Source organism: Muntiacus reevesi, chromosome 9 (genome assembly GCF_963930625.1).
Source record: "Muntiacus reevesi chromosome 9, mMunRee1.1, whole genome shotgun sequence".
NCBI classification, from domain to species: Eukaryota; Metazoa; Chordata; class Mammalia; order Artiodactyla; family Cervidae; genus Muntiacus; species Muntiacus reevesi.
Genome location: NC_089257.1, coordinates 51,674,798 through 51,693,634, shown reverse-complemented (window position 1 = coordinate 51,693,634; position 18,837 = coordinate 51,674,798). Strand labels below are relative to the sequence as shown.

At 49.2% G+C, this 18,837-nt stretch overlaps 1 protein-coding gene and 1 non-coding gene across 7 annotated transcripts in view; one reads left to right on the top strand and one right to left on the bottom strand.

The window, feature by feature from the left end:
* Positions 1 to 18,405, bottom strand: part of MICAL2 (microtubule associated monooxygenase, calponin and LIM domain containing 2) — a 234,378-nt gene extending 215,973 nt beyond the window's left edge. For all 6 annotated transcript variants that reach the window (XM_065943806.1, XM_065943807.1, XM_065943808.1 and 3 more), the window contains exon 1: positions 18,248 to 18,405. The gene's annotated coding sequence lies outside the window, so the exon portion shown is untranslated. The remainder of the gene's footprint in view (positions 1 to 18,247) is intronic.
* On the top strand, positions 5,987 to 6,059 carry TRNAV-CAC (transfer RNA valine (anticodon CAC)). The gene has a single exon. It is a non-coding gene; the product is annotated as a tRNA-Val (tRNA).
* Positions 18,406 to 18,837: the final 432 nt, after the last annotated feature.

Sequence of the window (18,837 nt, the reverse complement as noted above, 5' to 3'; positions counted from 1 at the left end):
CCTGTAAGACCCTGGTCCCTCATCCTCCCATTCCTTTTCTGAATTTCTCCACACACACACACACCTTCTCTCTCTCTATCATACTGAAAGCAGCCAGCATCCATCCTAAACTCCTCTGCCAGCCTCATCTCTATGAGTCCCACCTTCAAACCAGGCGATTCCCCTCTTCTCCTGGACACCACTAGAGATGCTCTCATCTTCCTCCCACTTATCCATCTGTACTTTACCTACTCTTGAAGATACAGATCAAATGCAGCCGCCTCTGCTTCCACCTCCTCCAGGAAGCTTTCCAGGCCCTCTCCAGCCTCCAGAAAACACTCCCCCACACCCACTGCTGTTTCCACCAGTCACATGGAAGTTAGTCATGAACTACTTTGTTACTTGCCTGTTATGACTGAGCTGAACTGTTACCAAAATCTGTTCATTTAAAAAACAAAACAAAACAAGTGTCTTGTTTTCCCAAGAATACTGGGAAGGCTTTGGGAGGAGAGGCTGGGCCTTAACCATATTGTCATCCACATGGCACAGGGCCTGGGGCACACAGTAGGTGCTAAATGTATGCTTTTTAATTAACTGCCCAACATAAGCAAGGCACCATCCCAATCAGGTCACTTCCTCAATTATAGGTACCTGGACTAGCTTCTCCCAATGCCCTGATTTCTTTCTTCAGGGCCTGCTCTGATCTTGGTTATCTGCAAACCCAGTCATGCGCTTGTGTTCTCAAAGGGTATCAGACACTTTCTAATCACACACACCCATGCACTAGGCAGATGAGGATGTCCAGGAAAGAAACGATATGTAAAGTCCCACAGGTCTGGAAAAGGAAAGGACATAGTTGTTCCAGGCAAACCCAGACATTCAGAGTGTTTCAATTTCCTCAAATATCAGAGGAGAAAACAAAACAAAAAAATACATAGCAAAATAAATTTTTAAAATAAAAAAAAACACAACACATGATGTTTTAGGTGACTTACCACAGAAAACCAACACTTGAGGCCCAGGTGCACCTTCTGAGTACCTGCTCTAAATAAACTGAGATTAGAACAAAAGGCAGGAAAATGTAAACTGAAATTAGAACAAAAGGCAGAAAAATCTCAAGCGACTTCTGAGCTTGGAGAGATGAGAGTCAGGGAGGAAGGGAGGAGGCCTCGGGCTGCAGAATCTCTCTGGGCTGGACCCATGCCGGATCCAGGGAAGGGTCTCCTGGTGTCCTCGCTGTGAGGTGAGTGAGCTGTGACCAGCCCGATCACACCTAAGGAAGCAGGCACACCTGGGAGCAGAAGGCAGCATGCCAACTCAACCAGCTCGCCAATCAGGACTCCCAGATTATCTGTGCTTTTTAAAATTTTGAATGGCAAACGCTTCACTGGGTTCAGAAAGCACAGATGTATCCAGGAAATGCGCCCCTCCTACTCCCGTCACATCAGCCCAGTCTGTCCCTGCTCTGAAACAGTAACTATAGTTATCAGCGGCTTGTGTCTCATCACTGATGGCGTTTATGTACATACATGCAAACAGAAATATGCATTCTTTCTTACAGGGGACAGACTACACATATCCCTATGCCTAGCTTTCATCTTTTAAAGGAATGAACTTGGACTAGGACAGCAAGACAGAGGATCTCTACACAAAGAAAAAGAGGTTAGTCTACGTGAAAGGCCCATGAAACAAAAAGACATTCTGGAGGGCATGTGTGCATGGAGAGAGGGCTGAGGGAATACTCCAGAGGACAGGTGTGTGAGGAGCAAGGCTGAGGGAATATTCCAGAGGACAGCTGTGAGAGGAGAGAGGGCTGCGGGAATATTCTAGAGGATAGGTGTGTGAGGAGAGAGGGCTGAGGGAATATTCTAGAGGATAGGTGTGTGAGGAGAGAGGGCTGAGGGAATATTCTAGAGGATAGGTGTGTGAGGAGAGAGGGCTGAGGGAATATTCTAGAGGTGGTGTATATGGTGTATATGTGAATATGAGGAGAGAGGGCTGAGGGAATATTCTAGGGGATAGGTGTGTGAGGAGAGAGGGCTGAGGGAATATTCTAGAGGTGGTGTATATGGTGTATATGTGTATATGAGGAGAGAGGGCTGAGGGAATATTCTAGAGGTGGTGTATATGGTGTATATGTGTATATGAGGAGAGAGGGCTGAGGGAATATTCTAGAGGATAGGTGTGTGAGGAGAGAGGGCTGAGGGAATATTCTAGAGGATAGGTGTGTGAGGAGAGAGGGCTGAGGGAATATTCTAGAGGTGGTGTATATGGTGTATATGTGTATATGAGGAGAGAGGGCTGAGGGAATATTCTAGGGGATAGGTGTGTGAGGAGAGAGGGCTGAGGGAATATTCTAGAGGTGGTGTATATGGTGTATATGTGTATATGAGGAGAGAGGGCTGAGGGAATATTCTAGGGGATAGGTGTGTGAGGAGAGAGGGCTGAGGGGATATTCTAGGGATAGGTGTGTGAGGAGAGAGGGCTGAGGGAATATTCTAGAGGACTCGTGTGGGAGGAGAGAGGGTTGAGGGAATATTCTAGAGGATAGGTGTGGGAGGAGAGAGGGCTGAGGGAATATTCTAGAGGACTCGTGTGGGAGGAGAGAGGGCTGAGGGAATATTCTAGAGGATAGGTGTGTGAGGAAAGAGGGCTGAGGGAATATTCTAGAGGATAGGTGTGTGAGGAGAGAGGGCTGAGGGAATATTCCAGAGGATAGGTGTGTGAGGAGAGAGGGCTGAGGGAATATTTTAGAGGACCAGTGTGGGCACAGAGAGGGCTGAGGGAATACTCTGGAGGATAGGTGTGGGAGGAGAGAGGGCTGAGGGAATATTCTAGAGAACCAGTGTGTGAGGAGATAGGGCTGAGAGAATTCTCCAGAGGACTCTCGTGGGAGATGACTGAGGTTAAAGGTCCAGTCACTGCAGGCACTTCTGCTCTGTGATGACCATAATCCCAAGTCAGTCGATGGGAGCCCTTGGGGTTGCAGGGCAGGCAGTGGGATCTACCATTCTGTTGGTATTAAAGCCCCACTGACTAAAAGCTCCAACCAGCCTCGCTGAGCTCTTCACCTTCAAGGAGAGAGAGGAAGTGTCTATAGGAGAGGGACTAACCTAATTCCCATGGCAGTGACCAAATGGGTACTGACCAGGAGGGACACAGGAAGGAACTGTGGAGGAAAAGCAATCATTTCCTCTGGAACTTGGGAGGGACCGAGAAGGGGAAGTTGGGTCTGAGACTCTAAGGAAACAGACTTTAAATTGCTGAAAGAATAGGAGGGCTCTGGAACCTGAGATTGAGGAAGTAAATGATTCTGAGGCTCTGAAATGCAGTTCTAATTGTGCAGTGGAGGATGGGGGAAGGGCAGAGGGGAGTGAAGACAAGAAGGCACAGACAGGGAGGGGCAGGAGGGTGAGGAGGAGAGGGAGGGCAGACAGCGCTTTTTAGGAAGCAGGCAGCTCACCACCCTGCTTCAAGCTGGACCTGGTGGCAGACTGACTGGATACGAACTCCCCCTCCCCCAGCTAGCTGTGAAGTCTGGAGCACGTCAGTGAACCCCTCTGCACCTTAATTTCCCCGTTAGTAAGTGAGGATCATGAGAGTATTTCTCTAATGGGGCTGACACAAGAATGAAGTGAGGGCTTCACTGGTGGCTCAGGGGTTAAAATCTGCCTGCCAACCTGCTCAGGTTCGATCCCTGGACCAGGAAGATCCCACATGCTGTGGAACAGCTAAGCCCGGGAGCCGCACCTACTGAGCCCACGCGTGCACGGCGACTACTGAAGCCTGTGCACCCAGAGCATGTGCTCCACAGCAAGAGAAGCTACCGCGGTGAGAAGCCCGCACACCGCCACGAAGTGCACCCCACACCCACCGACACAACTAGGAAAAGCCCGTATGCAGCAACAAAGACCCAGAACAGCCAAAAGAAAAAATAAATTTTTTTTCAAAAAAGAGGAATGAAGTGAGTTAGTGTTTACAGAGCCCTCACACGGTGCTGGCCACGCGGTTGCACAGGGAACCTTGACAAGGTGAGTTGTTGAAAAGCACAGGTCCCATCACTGGGAGAAGGATGTGTAACAAAAGAATCCCCTGAGACAGCCTCCTCCCAGAGCATGAACCAGAGGAGGACAGTCTGAGATCAGCCGAGGCGGCACAACACGCCCAGACTACAGGAAGGGCTGATGGTCATCTTGAGCCAAGATGAGGCATAAAGGGACTCTGGGAAACTAGACTTTGGCTCCGACTCTGGGCACACGATGGCCCCTGGTGAAGAGAGCTATCCTTAGACTGACACGTCAAGATCTAACACTGAGATGAGAAAGGGCAGCGGGTGGGGGAAGCTTGGATTTTTAGGAAAGGCTATTTAGATCATTTCAATGCCATCCACCCCCCTGGTTGGCCTGGAGCATTGGAAACTCTGGCAGGTGAGACCGCTGAACTGCATTTGTGGAGGCAGTCTGGGGATACCTGAAAGCAGTCCCGGAGCCCTCTGGGAACTGAGAGCACATGACGTCAAGGAGTGTCCATGCCTTTCTGTGATAGGATACTTCATAGTTGGTGGAGAATTACGATAGATTTGGCATAACTAGATTCAAAAAGGCATCTGGTTAGAGGTCAGGAAAGCAAAAGGCAGAGACTGAGGCAGGGGTCCCCAGGCAAGCCGATGAAAGATCATGTCAGGAGGGGAGGACTCTAGCAGAGGGTTCTCTGCTAATAAGCATTTTACTGGCAACTTGGGCAATGCTAAGGAAAGCACACTAAACAGGATCCTGAAAGAGCTCAAGGGCAAGGGTTGCACAGAATTTAACACACTGAAATTTAACAGAAATGCTTGTTCTGAATCAGACTGGAGGAGGCTTGCACTTAAATTCTAAAGAACATGTTAAGAACAGGGGAGAAGAAGTTTAGCAACACCCCATGTTAAAAAGATCTGGTGAGGTGAATTCCACGGCAGTCCAGTGATTAGGACTATGCAGTGGGTACAGGTTCGATTCTGGGTTAGAGAACTAAGATTCCGTAAGTTGTGTGGTACAGCCAAAAAAAAAAATTTTGTCAGGAGTAATGTCAGTGAGTCAAAAATGTAAAGTAGCTGCCCAAAAAATTGATGCAATCTTGGGCTGCATTAAAAGAAATAGAATGGCCTGAATTAGGGAGGGGATACCTGCCTTCCTCTGCTGTGATCACACCACACCATGAATATGATAGATGGTCTGGGTACTAGCTTCGCTGTATTAGAAAGATACAGACAAAAACGGAGTTTGTTCAGAGAAGAACCACAGGAAAACACTGGAACCCACATCAAGGGTTGTAAATCTGGAAGAAAACTCAGGAGAGGACAAGAGGGCTGTCTTTAAGTATCATACTTCACTTATTAGGAGGTGCTCATTTTTTTCAGTTACAGAATGTCTAAAAGCAGAATTATCTTATAATACCCTAGCATCTAACAATCTCTAGGCCAGAGTGCAGCTGTGGCATAGTTGTCATTGCCTCATTGCCACTATCAAATGGAAATTTGACTATTATTCCCTGTGACATGTCTGGACAACTGCAACCCTCAACATTTCAGGAGCCAGAACATTCAAGGACCATTTGAGGAAGAAACGTGAGTCCTAGATAAAAGAATTCCAAAGACAATAGAGATTAAGAAATACATCACCACTTCACCAGAATATAATATGTCAAAAAAAAATAAAAATGAATATATTGATAACTGAGTCAAAAAGTGATTTGAGAGATTTGGATTCCAAAAGTGAAGACATTTTCAAAATGCTGTAACTAATTTCTTTTCCTTTTCATGTGGATGCAAGAGTGATATGGACAAAAAACTTATATCTAAAGTCCAAGAGAATTCTTTCAGTAAATATAAACATTTTAAGTGATAACAAAGTATTGTTCTTCAGTTTAACTGGAAGTACTTTCTACGTCTTGCAGGTTCATAAGAGAATGGTATATCTTACAATCAACAATATCACAGATTTGATTTAAAAGACAGTGTCTGGGGACTTTCTTGGTGGTCCAATGGCTAAGACTCTGCAGTCACAATGCAGGGGGCCCAGGTTCAATCCCTGGTCAGGAAACTAGATCCTACATGCTGCAACCAAGAGTTCATGTGCCACTAAAGATTCTGTATGCCACAACTAAAAAAAGATTGCATATGCCACAACTAAAAAAAAAAAAATCCTCTATCCACAATGAAGACCTGATACAGCCAAATAAATATTAAAAAAAAAAAAGTATCTGAAGAGCTTTCAAGTCGAAGAGAGACTAGAGTATCCTTCTTTATGATTTCAAGGAGGAAGAACTAGACCCAGATGCCAGAAGTCATAGGGAGCCAGTAGGGGGTATAGGAGGCGCTGTCCAAAGATGGAATGGGTCACCTCAGAGGCGGAACCCAGGCTGGACCACACTGGGGAAACCAAGTACCCATGTGACAGACCCATGGTCCCGAGGTCTGACTGAGAAAACTCACCACAAAGAGAAAGGCGACCCGTCTTTGTTACCCACCTACGTGCTTAGCTCAGTTATTCTCTTAAAAAGTCACCACTTGAAGATAGAAGCCATTTAGGGAACAGCACTGAATGGGGGATCTGAAGCAAAGTGGAACATGGCCTGCAACTGTGCTCTCAGACTCCGGTGCGCCAGCTGGGGGCCACCTACATGCCTGCCATGTGCCAGGCGTGTGACAGGTGTGCTACATACACTGCCCCAGTTAATCCTCATGGCCCCCTGTGAGACAAGCACTGTCACCCTCATCTTACAGAAGAGAAGCCTGACACCCAGAGAAAGTTAGTGGCTTTACCGAGGTGTTACTGCCACTCTGAAAGCCATGGTCACTCTCTGACAACATGCTTCAAATAGAGGGACCTCCAAAAGTTTTGACTGGCAGAATGAATGGAGTGCGCAGCTGAGCAATTAATGAATGGACCAATTTGGCCTCATATTGGCAGCACAGATGCTAGGAGAACAAAGAAAGAGGAAAGCTGTCTCAGCGTTCCATTCCCACCCTCTATCAGAAGCTCCCACAAGCACAAAACTCATACCATTTGCTTGCTGCTGAAGCAATTTATTCCAACACATAAAGCAAGGGTGTTTCTGAGACGTCTATGGCAAAGAGCAGGTGCCAGCAGCTCTGCTCAAATGTCAAAGCTGTAAGCACACCAGGCTGCCATGCCTCCCACCTGCCAGGTTAACACTGGAGCAGGCAGAAGCTGAGCTCAGCTTTTGTCCCTTCCTAGGGCCAGGATGTCCAGAGGGCTGGAGAGTCAGCCAACTCCCCGCCCTACGTGTTCCAGTTGCCTGGAGACATCTAGTCCAGTCCCAGGCCAGCCGGCCCAGGCTTCCTCCTCCACTGGGGAGATCAACTCAAAGTGGGCACCAGATACCAGAGCAGCACCCACCTGAAGGGGATAGTCAGGGGCTTATGAGACCACAGATGGGGGAGAATCAAGTCATTTCTGACGATGACCCACAGTGCTCCGTGAGCAGGAGATATCTGTAGAAATGATTCTAATGAAGGAGGGGATCATGGAGGTCCTTGCCCAGTCCAGCTTTGCTGCCTCAGCCATGTGCAGGCATGTAACACCTTCTCTTAATCCATAGGTACCCACTTCCAGGGGTTCAGCAGCCATGACTCCCCTATGCATCCCCCTGAGGCTGACCCTGAGGGAGGAGACCTCTTGTAGTAAGGTGGTGAAAAATAAGGGCAATTACTATTGTTCTACAGAAGATAGAGCCACCGACACACAGAACAGGCACACTGGGGGGGCACAGAAAGTGATAGATGCCCCATATTCTGAGACCCTAACTGACGCATTCCAAATGGGCTGCCTTCCTGATCAACTGAAAGATAGGGTTTGCCCATACTGACCCCCTTCACACAGAAGATGGTGAGACAAAAGACAGACAAGGCCTTAGTCAGACCCAGCCTTAAGCACCCCTCGACCCTTCTGTTGCCCACCCCCACTACTGTCTGGTCAGAGTATCTGTCCAGCACACGGAGGGCAGCGCAGACCTCCTAACAGATTGCCCACCCCTGATTCTCGCATGAGCTTATCTTGCACAACCTGATCTGCCTGAAGGAGCACTCTGACCATCCCTCTCCAATGGTTCCCACTGCCTGCAGGGTCAGGGCCATACTCACCCCTTTCACCAGTACTCAAGACTAGCCTGATTCCAGCCTCAGCTTCCACAGTTCCCCCAGGCAGCCCCCACATTTCTACCATGTGACATCCTGAACATATCCTTATGTTTCCACATCTCTGTGCTCTACCTCTCCCCACCTCTGCCTATGGAAATCCTATCTTTCAAGGCCCAACTCAATGACCAACAGCTGCCTCCTCCAGGAGGTCTCCCCTGACTCCCTCACACTACGACTGTCTAATGCAACATTCCAAACTCTTATCTTGATGTGTGGGCATCTATGGGCTTGTCTAAGGCACCTCCCTCCGCATGTTAGATGAAAGCTCTGCTTCTGTCACTCAGCACAGTACCCCTCGGGATGGCAGCTGAACACCAAGGTCTAAGGAGCATGGGTCACCATGCACCGTGCCAGCCCAGACAGCACCCTATTCACAGTCGTTTCTGATTCCCTCCTCCACCTACCTCTAGCTGACTCATTCCCCATTCTCTCAAGGTTTAGCTCTCAGCTGACAGTTAATTGGAGATAAACTAATCAACATAGTATCCTTCCCAGTTAAATTCTATATATTTAACAAAGGCCCTTTGGAGACAAGGGCTGAAGACAAAGGTGGGAATTTTAGGCCCCAAAACTCTGGAGGCAGTAATTCTGATAAGTGAAGATGTTGCACCAAGCCAGTGCTACCAGCGTGCTAAATTGTTTCAGTCGTGTCTGACTCTTTGCTAGCCTGTTGGACTGGAGCCCACCGGGCTCCTCTGTCCATGGGATTCTCCAGGCAAGCATACTGGAGTGGCTCACCATACCCTTCTCCAAGGGATCTTTCCTACCCAAAGATCGAACGCTTATCTCTTCTGTCTCCTGCATTGGCAGACAGGATCTTTACCACTAGTGCCACCTGGGAAGCCCCAGTTCAAAGCACAAGAGGCCTGCTAGAAAGAGGAGGTGAGGCTTGGTGCTGCAAAAGGGAAGGCCAAATCCAAGTATGCTGCCCAAGCCTGGTCACAGGCTCACAGCCTGACAGAAATGGAGGGTGGAGAACAGACTCTGACCTGGCTAGGTGACCTTGAGCCAGGAACCACACGTTCTGGCCTCCACTCAGTATCAAGAAACCTTGATACTTCCCTGGCAGTCCAACGGTTAAAACTCCATGATTCCACTGAAGAGGGTGTGGTTTCCCTCCCTGGTTGGGGAACTAAGATCCCACATGCTGCAAAGTACAGCCAAAAAAACTCAATGAAACAAACAAAAATACAAGAAGCATCTGAGCCTCAGTTTCTCCATAGGTGAAAAAAAAACAAGGTGGCAGGGGTGAGAACTAGATGATCTCAGAGGTCCCTTCCAATCTGACATCTCAAGTTTCTATGACTCATAGTCTCTACTCGTCCTCCCTCCTGAGAGGTCAGTATCATTTGAAACTACCTGCTTCCACTCTCCCCTTACCCTAAGCCCCGCCTGAGTCCAAAGGGAAAGCTAAGGCTAAACATCTCCCAGCCAATCACCAGGCAGCATTCAGCGGGCAGGCCCCTCTCAGCATAGAGAGAGGAAGGGGCAGAAGTGGGGGAAGATGATGGTTTCTATGGACATACAAATGCTACTCTCTCTTACTCCATTTGTCCCAACCCAGAAAGACAGTCAGCTGATTGCCTTTGCTTCCCTGACCTACCTTTTTAAGAGATTACCACTGCCTGCCAAATGTAAGTGCTGCCCTAAAATCAGGACATATAAGGTCTCTCTGCCTGGATCTGAAGGGTTTCAAATGGGTAGAGAGAGCATGATGAAGAATGAAACTTGGAGGCAATCTAGGCCATGGTGTGCAGACCTGCCAATTAAAGTTCTTCAAAAATAGCCTCTTTCTTCTCTTATGCTGAAGATAAAGATGAAGTTTCAGCAATAAACAGACATCTGCTGGAGCTTCTGAAGAAGATTACAGCATAAACACCCCCAGAGAACAGCCATAAACAGCCTAGAGCTTTCTACAGGCGCCTGCAGCCTCCCGTTCACCAACAGTAGGGGAGACGTGAGGGGATGGAGGGACAGAGGAAGAGGTGGTATTCAGAGGCTGAGGAGGACACAGCAGGAAGAGGTGGTGGGGGAGAGCCCAGCTTGGCAGTAAATGGAGAACTGGCTGCCATCTGCAGGGAAATAAAAGCTCAGGGATCCACCAAGAAAATTTCCAGGAAGTCATCCAGAGGATTCCATGCCAGTGTCATTCATTCTGAAAATGGGTCACTCCTTACAAGTGGAAAAAAACTGACAGTTTTGAGTGCCTACCTAAGTGGGGCACTTCACAAATATTTTATTTCTACATCAATTCCCTGAGTTCAGTGTGATTATATCCTTCTTTTTGTTTTTGTTTGTTTTTATGCAGGCTAAAACATAGGGTTCGTTGATGCCCAAGGCCACATGGCTCCGATTCAAACCCAGGTCTGTCTTAGCACATTTGTTTGTCTTTGCCTCTGTCACCTGCACCCAGAATGTTCCCCTGAGGTTTATTCTCAGTGACCAGACTCTCTGCACCCACAAATCCAACCCACGGAGGGTCCTAAATGGGAGAGGCGACAGAGCAGGGTAGAAGGGCAGGAGTCAAACCATGCCTGCCTAATTCAGATAACTGCTGAGTCTCGGCAGCCCTATGGTTTTCCTATCGTGGCTTCCCAGCCTGAGAGAGGAGTGAAGAGGGAACAGGCACAAATATTTGCCTAGACTACCTGGAAGGAGCCACAGGAGACTGGGGACAGCAATGCCACTGAGGAAGAGAACTGAGAACTGGAGGACTGCTTTTCATTGAATTATCTTTGTACTGAGTGAATATGTTACCATGCACCCATGTATGTGTGGAGTGAATAACGTCATCTGTGTGAGGGGTGGTGAATGTCATGTATCCAGGTATGTGGGGGGGTGGTGGTGCTGGGTGAGCACCACCATCTATGCATGTGTGTGTGGAGGTGAGTAGCATCACTTGTATGGGGTGTGTGTGTGTGTACGTGGGGCGGGGGAGGGTGAGTACCATCATCCATGCATATGGTGGGGGAGGGGTGAATTTTTTTTTTTGCTATACATGCAGTTTGTGGGCTCTTAGTTCTCCCACCAGGGATTGAACCTGGGCCCTTGGCAATGAAAGTGCAGAGTCCTAACCACTAGACCACCAGGGAATTCCCATAGGTGAGTCATTTTTAAGAGAGCCCAAGATGTCAGGTACAAGGTAACAGACACACCCAAGCTGGAGATAGTGACCTGGACCAAGCAGGAAGTCCTGGGTCCCCTGGTCGCAGCAAGCCTGGAATCCAGAAGAATCTTCCTCCCTCCCTCACATCAGTAACCTGCTGCAAGCCCAGGCAGATGGCCAGAAGCTCTGAGCATGAACCCCTTGGTCTCCAAGGCCGCAACCAGTTGCATGATCCCCCATGACATCACCTGAGGAAAGGGATTGAATCCTCTCCCCGAGGGTCTGGAGAGAGGCCTCCCTGACTCCCCTGCTTAATCCTCTATTCTGTCCCTTTCTCCCACTATTGGATTTCTCACCCCTCCAAGCAGAGCGCTCCTGACTGTTATCACCTTTGTATTCCGTTGTGCAAAAGCCCAGCCGTCCTGACATGTGGAGTCATCAGTGCCCCAACTTTACAGTAGCCGTGAACTCCACAGGCCACACCTCAACCCACCATGCTGCTCCCCTGAGATGAAGCTGTCCAACAGAAGGGTTCAGCAGCTCTGCCAGGCCCCCAGCAGCTTTCCTTGGTGATCAGAACGTCCAAGTGACTTTTTCCCAGGCACTTCTTAATCCTCCCCTACACTTCATTCTCCTGGCCCTGGCACATGTTAAACCCTGAGATCCTGCAACTCTTCACCATATACAGTCAGTTCTCAGATCAGTAGCCAAGGCCAACCATTCAGAGTCACCAGAGCCAAGAAGTAGTTTCCTCATCTTAACACATTGATACTACGGTGCAAGATGAGATGTTCTTAGACTCCCCCTCTGTCTCTGGCCTGGTTGGGTTTCTGCACTAAGTGTGTTAGGAGCTACAGCCTGCAAATGTTCCATTAAACCAGCTGTTGCAGCAGCTCAGGGATCAGGGGCTGCTGGCCGACTCTTTGCTATCCTACCTTGGTGCCTTCAGAAAGGACATCGGCACTAAACACCCTCCACTGCATGGGAAAGGGAAAACCTGAGCCCCAAACCAGCAGGAAAGAAGCCCGTGCCTTGATCTCTGTATTCCCCGAAGAGAAAGCTGACCAAGCCTTGGAAAGAATACAAGAGCAGCAAGGTCTCTGGACACCACCAGGAGAAGAGGAGTTCAGGTGGGGAGGGGCAGGGAAATTGCTCTGACTCTCGGGGGAGAGAAACACCAGTGCAAGTACAGAACACACTAAAATCCCAACCGTACAAACACTGCACCATCCGCACACAAACACACACAACTCGCTCTCAGCCACCAGGGAGACACAGGTTTTCCTGGGAAAAACTGTAGTAATATTTAGAGCAATTGCATTTAAGAAACGATACAATACCTAGTATCAGACTTCCCCAGTGGTCCAGTGGTAAAGAGACCACCTGCAATGCAGGAGATGTGGGTTCAATTCCTAGGATGGGAAGAACCCCTGGAGAAGGAAATGGCAACCAACTTCAATATTCTTGCCTGGGAAACCCCTGGACAGAGGAGCCTGGCAGACTACAGTCCATGGGTTCTCAAGAGAGTCAGATACGAATTAGTGACTAAACAACAACCACCATACCTGGCATTCACAAACGGCTCTTCCTCTGGGACACAGGGATGGACACTTCCTCAATAGCTGGCAGAGAAGGGAAGCATCTCAAAAATCACACTCCACTGTGACCCAGCCCTGAGATGAAGGTTTGTTTGTGACTAGAGGGCCCATGTCCCCGTCACCCCCACTAACCCTGAGTTCAGAGACCAGACGATCAGGGCTTGAGAAGGAGGAGCCTTATCAGCGCAGAGCAGCTGGGCTTTCTACCTCGGAGGAGGTGGCAGGGAGGAAAACAGAAGATGGTGGAGGGAGGGGTCAGGGCCCCCGAAGTGAGGTGAGTGGGGCATCTGGCCATCAGGCACTTTCCCAAGGGGATGAGACAGGCCGTCTGAGCCTGAAGCTTTGCCCTGCCTGCTTTTTCTTAACCCACTATGTTATTTCTTTTGATATCTCCAACTCCTTGAATAAAAAAAATCAAAATCAAAAGCCTACCAAGAGAACGATTTCATTCTGAGGAAACCAAAATGAAATTCTCATGAAAGAAAGGGAAGTGGTACAATGGGAAAGAGGGTCAGGCTCCATGGATTCCGCAGCTTCCTGTCTCCGCAGCCCCAGCTTTCTTAGGCATAGGAATTCCCTGGTGGCTGACACTTTCACTGTATGGGTCTGGGTTCCATCCCTGGTCGGGGAACTAAGATCCTGCAAACTATGCAGTGAGGCCAAACATTAAAAAATGTAAATAAAAACACAGATATACTCTTTAAAATAATGTCAAAAAATAAAATAGGCAAATATCAAAATCCCAGTGGGTATAGGAACCCATCCACACATAAAACTGGACCGAGTGCAGGTATAATCTTGTTCACCTAGGCAAATCAGTTGAAGGAAGTTCTCTTTTTTAAGAGGAAAAATATCCCCAAATATTTTTATTTTCCATATGAACAATAAAACATTTCTATTATAAAAATTTTAGAAAAATGCTGAGAAATATAATATACAGGAAAAAATTAACTCTATCCCCACCATACGGAGAGAAAAACAACCTTCCCTTATACTTAATGGCTAGTGGAAAAGCCTGTTTATGTTTAAGAAGAAGGAGGAGTAAAAGAAAAAAGTCTCCTCATTTAGGGGCAATTTGCAGAGAAGGGTCTTTGCTGGGTGGATCAGAAGATGGCTATCAGAGAGCCCAGCACCTTGGAGAGATCTGACAAGGAATCCAGGTGTGAAGCATGTTATCTGGGGAGGGAACACACCTCCTCCTTCTCGCTGAGCCTCTGGTCTCCTTCATTAGGACGCCTACAAAGGTGCTGATGGCGATACTATCTCTTCACCATAAATTCAGACCAGACACTGAAAGGTTTTAAGTGTATGTTTTCTGTCACAGTCTGTCAGTTGCAGATGGATAATGATTTGAGAAGAGCCCACACCTTGCCCAGGTATGAGGCCAGATAGAGAAGGCTCCCAAAGGCACAAGGCAAGAATCTTGCACTGCCCAGAGAGAGGTGGACGGCATTCTCTGGGCAGCCCAAGGCCAAATGCCTGACTCCTAGTGTGGTAATCCCTGTGGCTGCATAAGTCAGGATTCAGAGCTTGGACAGAAATGACCTCAGTCCCTGTCAGCCCCACGTGTGATTTGGGGAGGCCAGCTGCGATTAGGGCACCTCGGCAGCTGCCTGCGCTCCCCACACGGCAAACCAGAGCGCCAGAGAGCACGGCAAATAGTTCTCCTATTGTTTCAGGATGTTTACAGGCTGACGCTTGCAGAGGAAATATCCACACGCGAACAAGTCATCTTTTTAAAAAAAAAAAAAAAAAAAACCTCTTATCTAACCAGACGCACGGGCAGTCACACAAACCCACCACAGGATTCATTCATTCAATATGTATTTCCTGAGTGGCGACAACATCACTGGGCAGATGCTCACCACGCCCCTGCACCATCCCAGAGACAGCAGTGGGGATCCAACAGAGCACAAAAGCAGACTTGAGCATCAAAGGGTTCGCTGTCCAGTGGGAGATTTAAAAACGGAGGATAAGGGTAACGGCTGGATAAGAGCAGAAGTGCTGCAGAGGGGGTGGTGCTCCAGACTAAAGTAGGAGTAAAAGGACTAACAACCAAATGCAGCACACAGACTTTGTTTGGATCGTGATTTGAATAAACTCATGATGAAGGTCACTTCATCTGAATATATACAGATGAGACCAAAGAGTGACTGTTGATTCTGCTACATGCAATAATAGTGATGTGGTCATGAAAAAACCTTCTCTTTAAAACAGATAGGGAAGGAAAAAAAGAGAAAGAGAGAGATGAAGCCAGCCTGGCATGATCTTAGTTGCTGAAGCTGGATAATGAGTATTTGGGGCTCATTATACTATTCTATTTTTGTGCTTGAAAATGTTAATGATTGGGGGGGGGCGGTGGGGACTGCACTGCGTAGTTTGTGGGATCTTAGTTTTCCAACCAGGGATAGAACCCAGGCCCTTGCAGTGAAGTGCCCAGTCCTAACCACTGGACTTCCATAAATATGCCATGTTTATGAGCATTTTAAATGCCATTTCATAGTGGGGTGGAAATAAATGTTCGCAAATAATTACAACATAAGCTGGGGAATCATAAGCACGACAGAGGGTTGCACACACCAAGCCTCCAAAGTTCAGAGGATGGCCACAGTTTTTTCCTATTTCTCTTAGTGTGGAATTCACCACTCAGACCTTATTCATGCAGAGGAAGACCAGAGTCCTAGTTTGGTCACTCACTAGGCCTGTAATTGGAGGTAAGTCCCTGAACCTCAGTTTCCTCATCTGTAAAATGGGAATAACCTAACATACTTCTTCAGAGGGCTACTGTGAGAATCAAATGATATAAAGAATGAAAAGTCCAAAAAAAAAAAAAAAAAAAAGAATGAAAAATTCCAGCATGATATACAGTGTTCCCTTTTCTGGTTCTTTAAACAACAGAGACTCTCTAGCCCTGGAAAGGCCTCAAAGATTGACAATGTTCAACCCAAATCTTCTTGCACCTAACCCCACTCCTCTTGGCAGAGTCAAGGCTCTCCCCCAAGAAGGCAGGACCTCTACTCGTCCGTCCGTCCGTCCGTAGAAGGGAGTGAAAGGAACAGGGCCCAAGACTGGGAGGCACACCCAGATGGGTGTGGACGTGGGTGGAGAAAAGAGAGACATATCCCAATCACAGGCAGAGAGGGATTACTCAGTGCTCCTTAAAGTTCCTGGGAAAAGGCCTCCAATGACCAAACCACAACCAGCCTTAGTCCATAAGCTGATTTATACTAAGGTGTAACTAATTGGTATTAAGCTAATCACAATTTTCTTTCAGAAGGGAAGGATGAGCAGAAAACCAGCCCTGGGCCTGAAGAAGGAAAGAGGCAGTGATTTCATTTTTTATAAACTCCAACTGTGGATCTCAGTCACCTTACAATCACAAGTAGCATACCTCAACAACTGCCCTCCCTCCTCAAAAAACAAAATAAAACTAGAATCGGTCCTAAAGTAGAGCTTATTGCAAATAACAGTCTTCTAAATCATTGTTATTAGTCAGCTCTCAGAGGTAGGTTCAAGTCAATGGCAAAAGCAGACTTCCCCCTCAAATACCACCCAGACTCCAACAATCAACCCCTCCCCCTCACAGCATGACCAACACCTGCCATCACCTTTGAAGGACAGGGTGGGCAAGGCGTCTGCAGGCTGAACAACTTGGCTAACCTGGGTCAGTTCAAGTGCTCTGCTTTAAAATAAAAAAAAAAAAAAAGAAAGAAAAAGCACCCAGGGGACTTCCCTGGCAGTTCAGTGGTTAAGACTTCGCCTTTCAAGGCAGGGCATGGGGGTCTGATCCTTGGTCGGGGAGCTACCATCCACATGCCTTGTGGCCCAAAAAACTAAAACAAAACTAAAGCAATATTGTAACAAATTCAATAATGACTTTAAAAATGGTCCACATCAAAATAAAGAAGAAGCAGCACCCTCAGGATCTTTGGACAGAATCTTTTCAGAGGCCAGGAGCCTACAACACAGCACACTCACTCCTCACAGCCATGGGTCAGCAGGAAGAGCACTGGACCTGAGCTCTGGCAGTCTGTTTGAAATCCTGGCTATGCCACTTTCTATGTGACCTCGGGCTGTGTACCTGTGTCTGTTTCTCCATCTCTAAAATGAGGAGGGCAAAACTTTCAGGGCTTTTTAATTACCATTAAATTGGCTTCAAATGTGCCACAAGGCAAGACCCGTTCCTCAGTAGGCACTTAATAAAACCATCTTCTCTCTACCTGAAGGCCAGTTCTAACTGCAATAAGAGCTTCCACAGCATAATGTGGGGCTGCCCTGGAGACCTGAGTCCCCCTTGGGTCCCCTTCCCCTGGGAAAGGGACAGGAAGAGCTGGCCTGGAGACCCAGAGCACCCGGGCAAGCAAACATCTCAGGGCCAACCAGCTGCTGACTTCTCTCACCAGGCGAACAGAAGGGAACTGGTTGGGACTTCATCCTTCAGGGACACCACCGAAGACTGTAGTGAGCAGTCGAGACTGACGGAAAGAGGTCCCCTCACTGCTTAAGGTCCCAAAAGGGCCCGATGTGCTTCCAAATAAAAGCTCCTTGGCTTTAGAATAAACAATGTAGGAGACGCACGTTTATTCTGGTTTCAACACGCCTCCTCCCGATCCAGCAAAGGCCGTTCCCAGTTCTGCCGAAAGGCTGGCCTAGGATAAAGTTAACCCCACCTGCCCCGGCCTGGAAGTCAAGTCAGCGAGCACTTTCACCCGGGGCCAGTCGCAAGAGCAAGCCCGGCGGGGGTGCTCCGGCGCCTGGGGTGAATGCGTGCTGCTAGGGGAGCAAGGTTCAGAAAAAGACATCTCCACGGCCCCTCGGGCCACCGTCCCAGACCCAGTCCCAGCCCGCAGGCGGCCAGGCCACCGGCATTTGGCCCAACTTAACTTCCTGTTGTTAAGGAGGGAGGGGAACCCGGCTGGGGTATGGGGTGCGCCCAGCGAAACGCCGGGAAAGAACGTGACCGGCTAGGAGCCCAAATCGTGGGAAGATAAGTTTGGGGATGATCTTCTGCCCCGGTGGCAGGCGGTACTGCTGGGGGTCGCTCCCACTCCATGTCGACGTTTGGGTATTTTTTAGGCTTAGAATTGAAGAATTTGGGTGTTGTGGGGCTGAGTAAGAAGTAGTCCGAGGTACTGCGTTCTAATGGATTCAGAAAGCTATCGGAGTACACCGGCCTCCCTGGGCAGCACCACCTGCTCGCTGGGCGCCGGGAGGGGAGGGTCTGAGGTGGGAGATGCTGCCGCCGCACCTGACCCTCCCCGGCGCCAGCCAGGGCGCAGAGTCCAGGCTCGGCTACCAAGGTCCCCGCCCGCTCTTCCTGGAACCCCGCTCTCCCCTTCCCTCCCGTTCCCCCCACCTTCTTACCGAGAGCGGCGCCGGCTGCCGAACCTCGAGTCCAGCCTCTATCCTCGCCCAGGGCCGCGGGTGCAGTGGTCAGGACCCGGAGGCCGCCTGCCGAACTGTGAGCGAGCTAGGCGGCCCCGCGCAGGCTTAGCCCGGCGAGCGCCTGCGGTTCTGCGCCTTGCGGCGGACAGGACCGGAGACGCCCCCATCTGCGGCGAGACCAATGACAGGGCCACCGGCGGCGCAGCCCCGCCCCCAGGTCGAGGCCCGTAGCCAATGGCAGCGCGTCGCGGAGACCGCCCCCACCCCGGCTCTCCACCCGCCCCGCCCCTGGGGGGCCAGCTGTCACCGCGGCAGCCGCGGGCGCACGTGGGCTGTAACCCGGCCCTAGAATAGGGAGCAACCCGGCGCTCCCACCGAGATCAGTGCAATTCTGAGACCAGCAGAGGGCCGATGGGGACAAGGCGCGGTGGTGCTCCTAGATGAAAACCCCGGTGCGGGTATCCAAATGTCAAGAGAGAGGCAAGGGCGGGTCTTCACGCTAATTGGCCTAAGAAGGTGGATAGCAACCCTTGGTGTCCCCTTTTGAACTTGGGGGAGCGGCATACCAC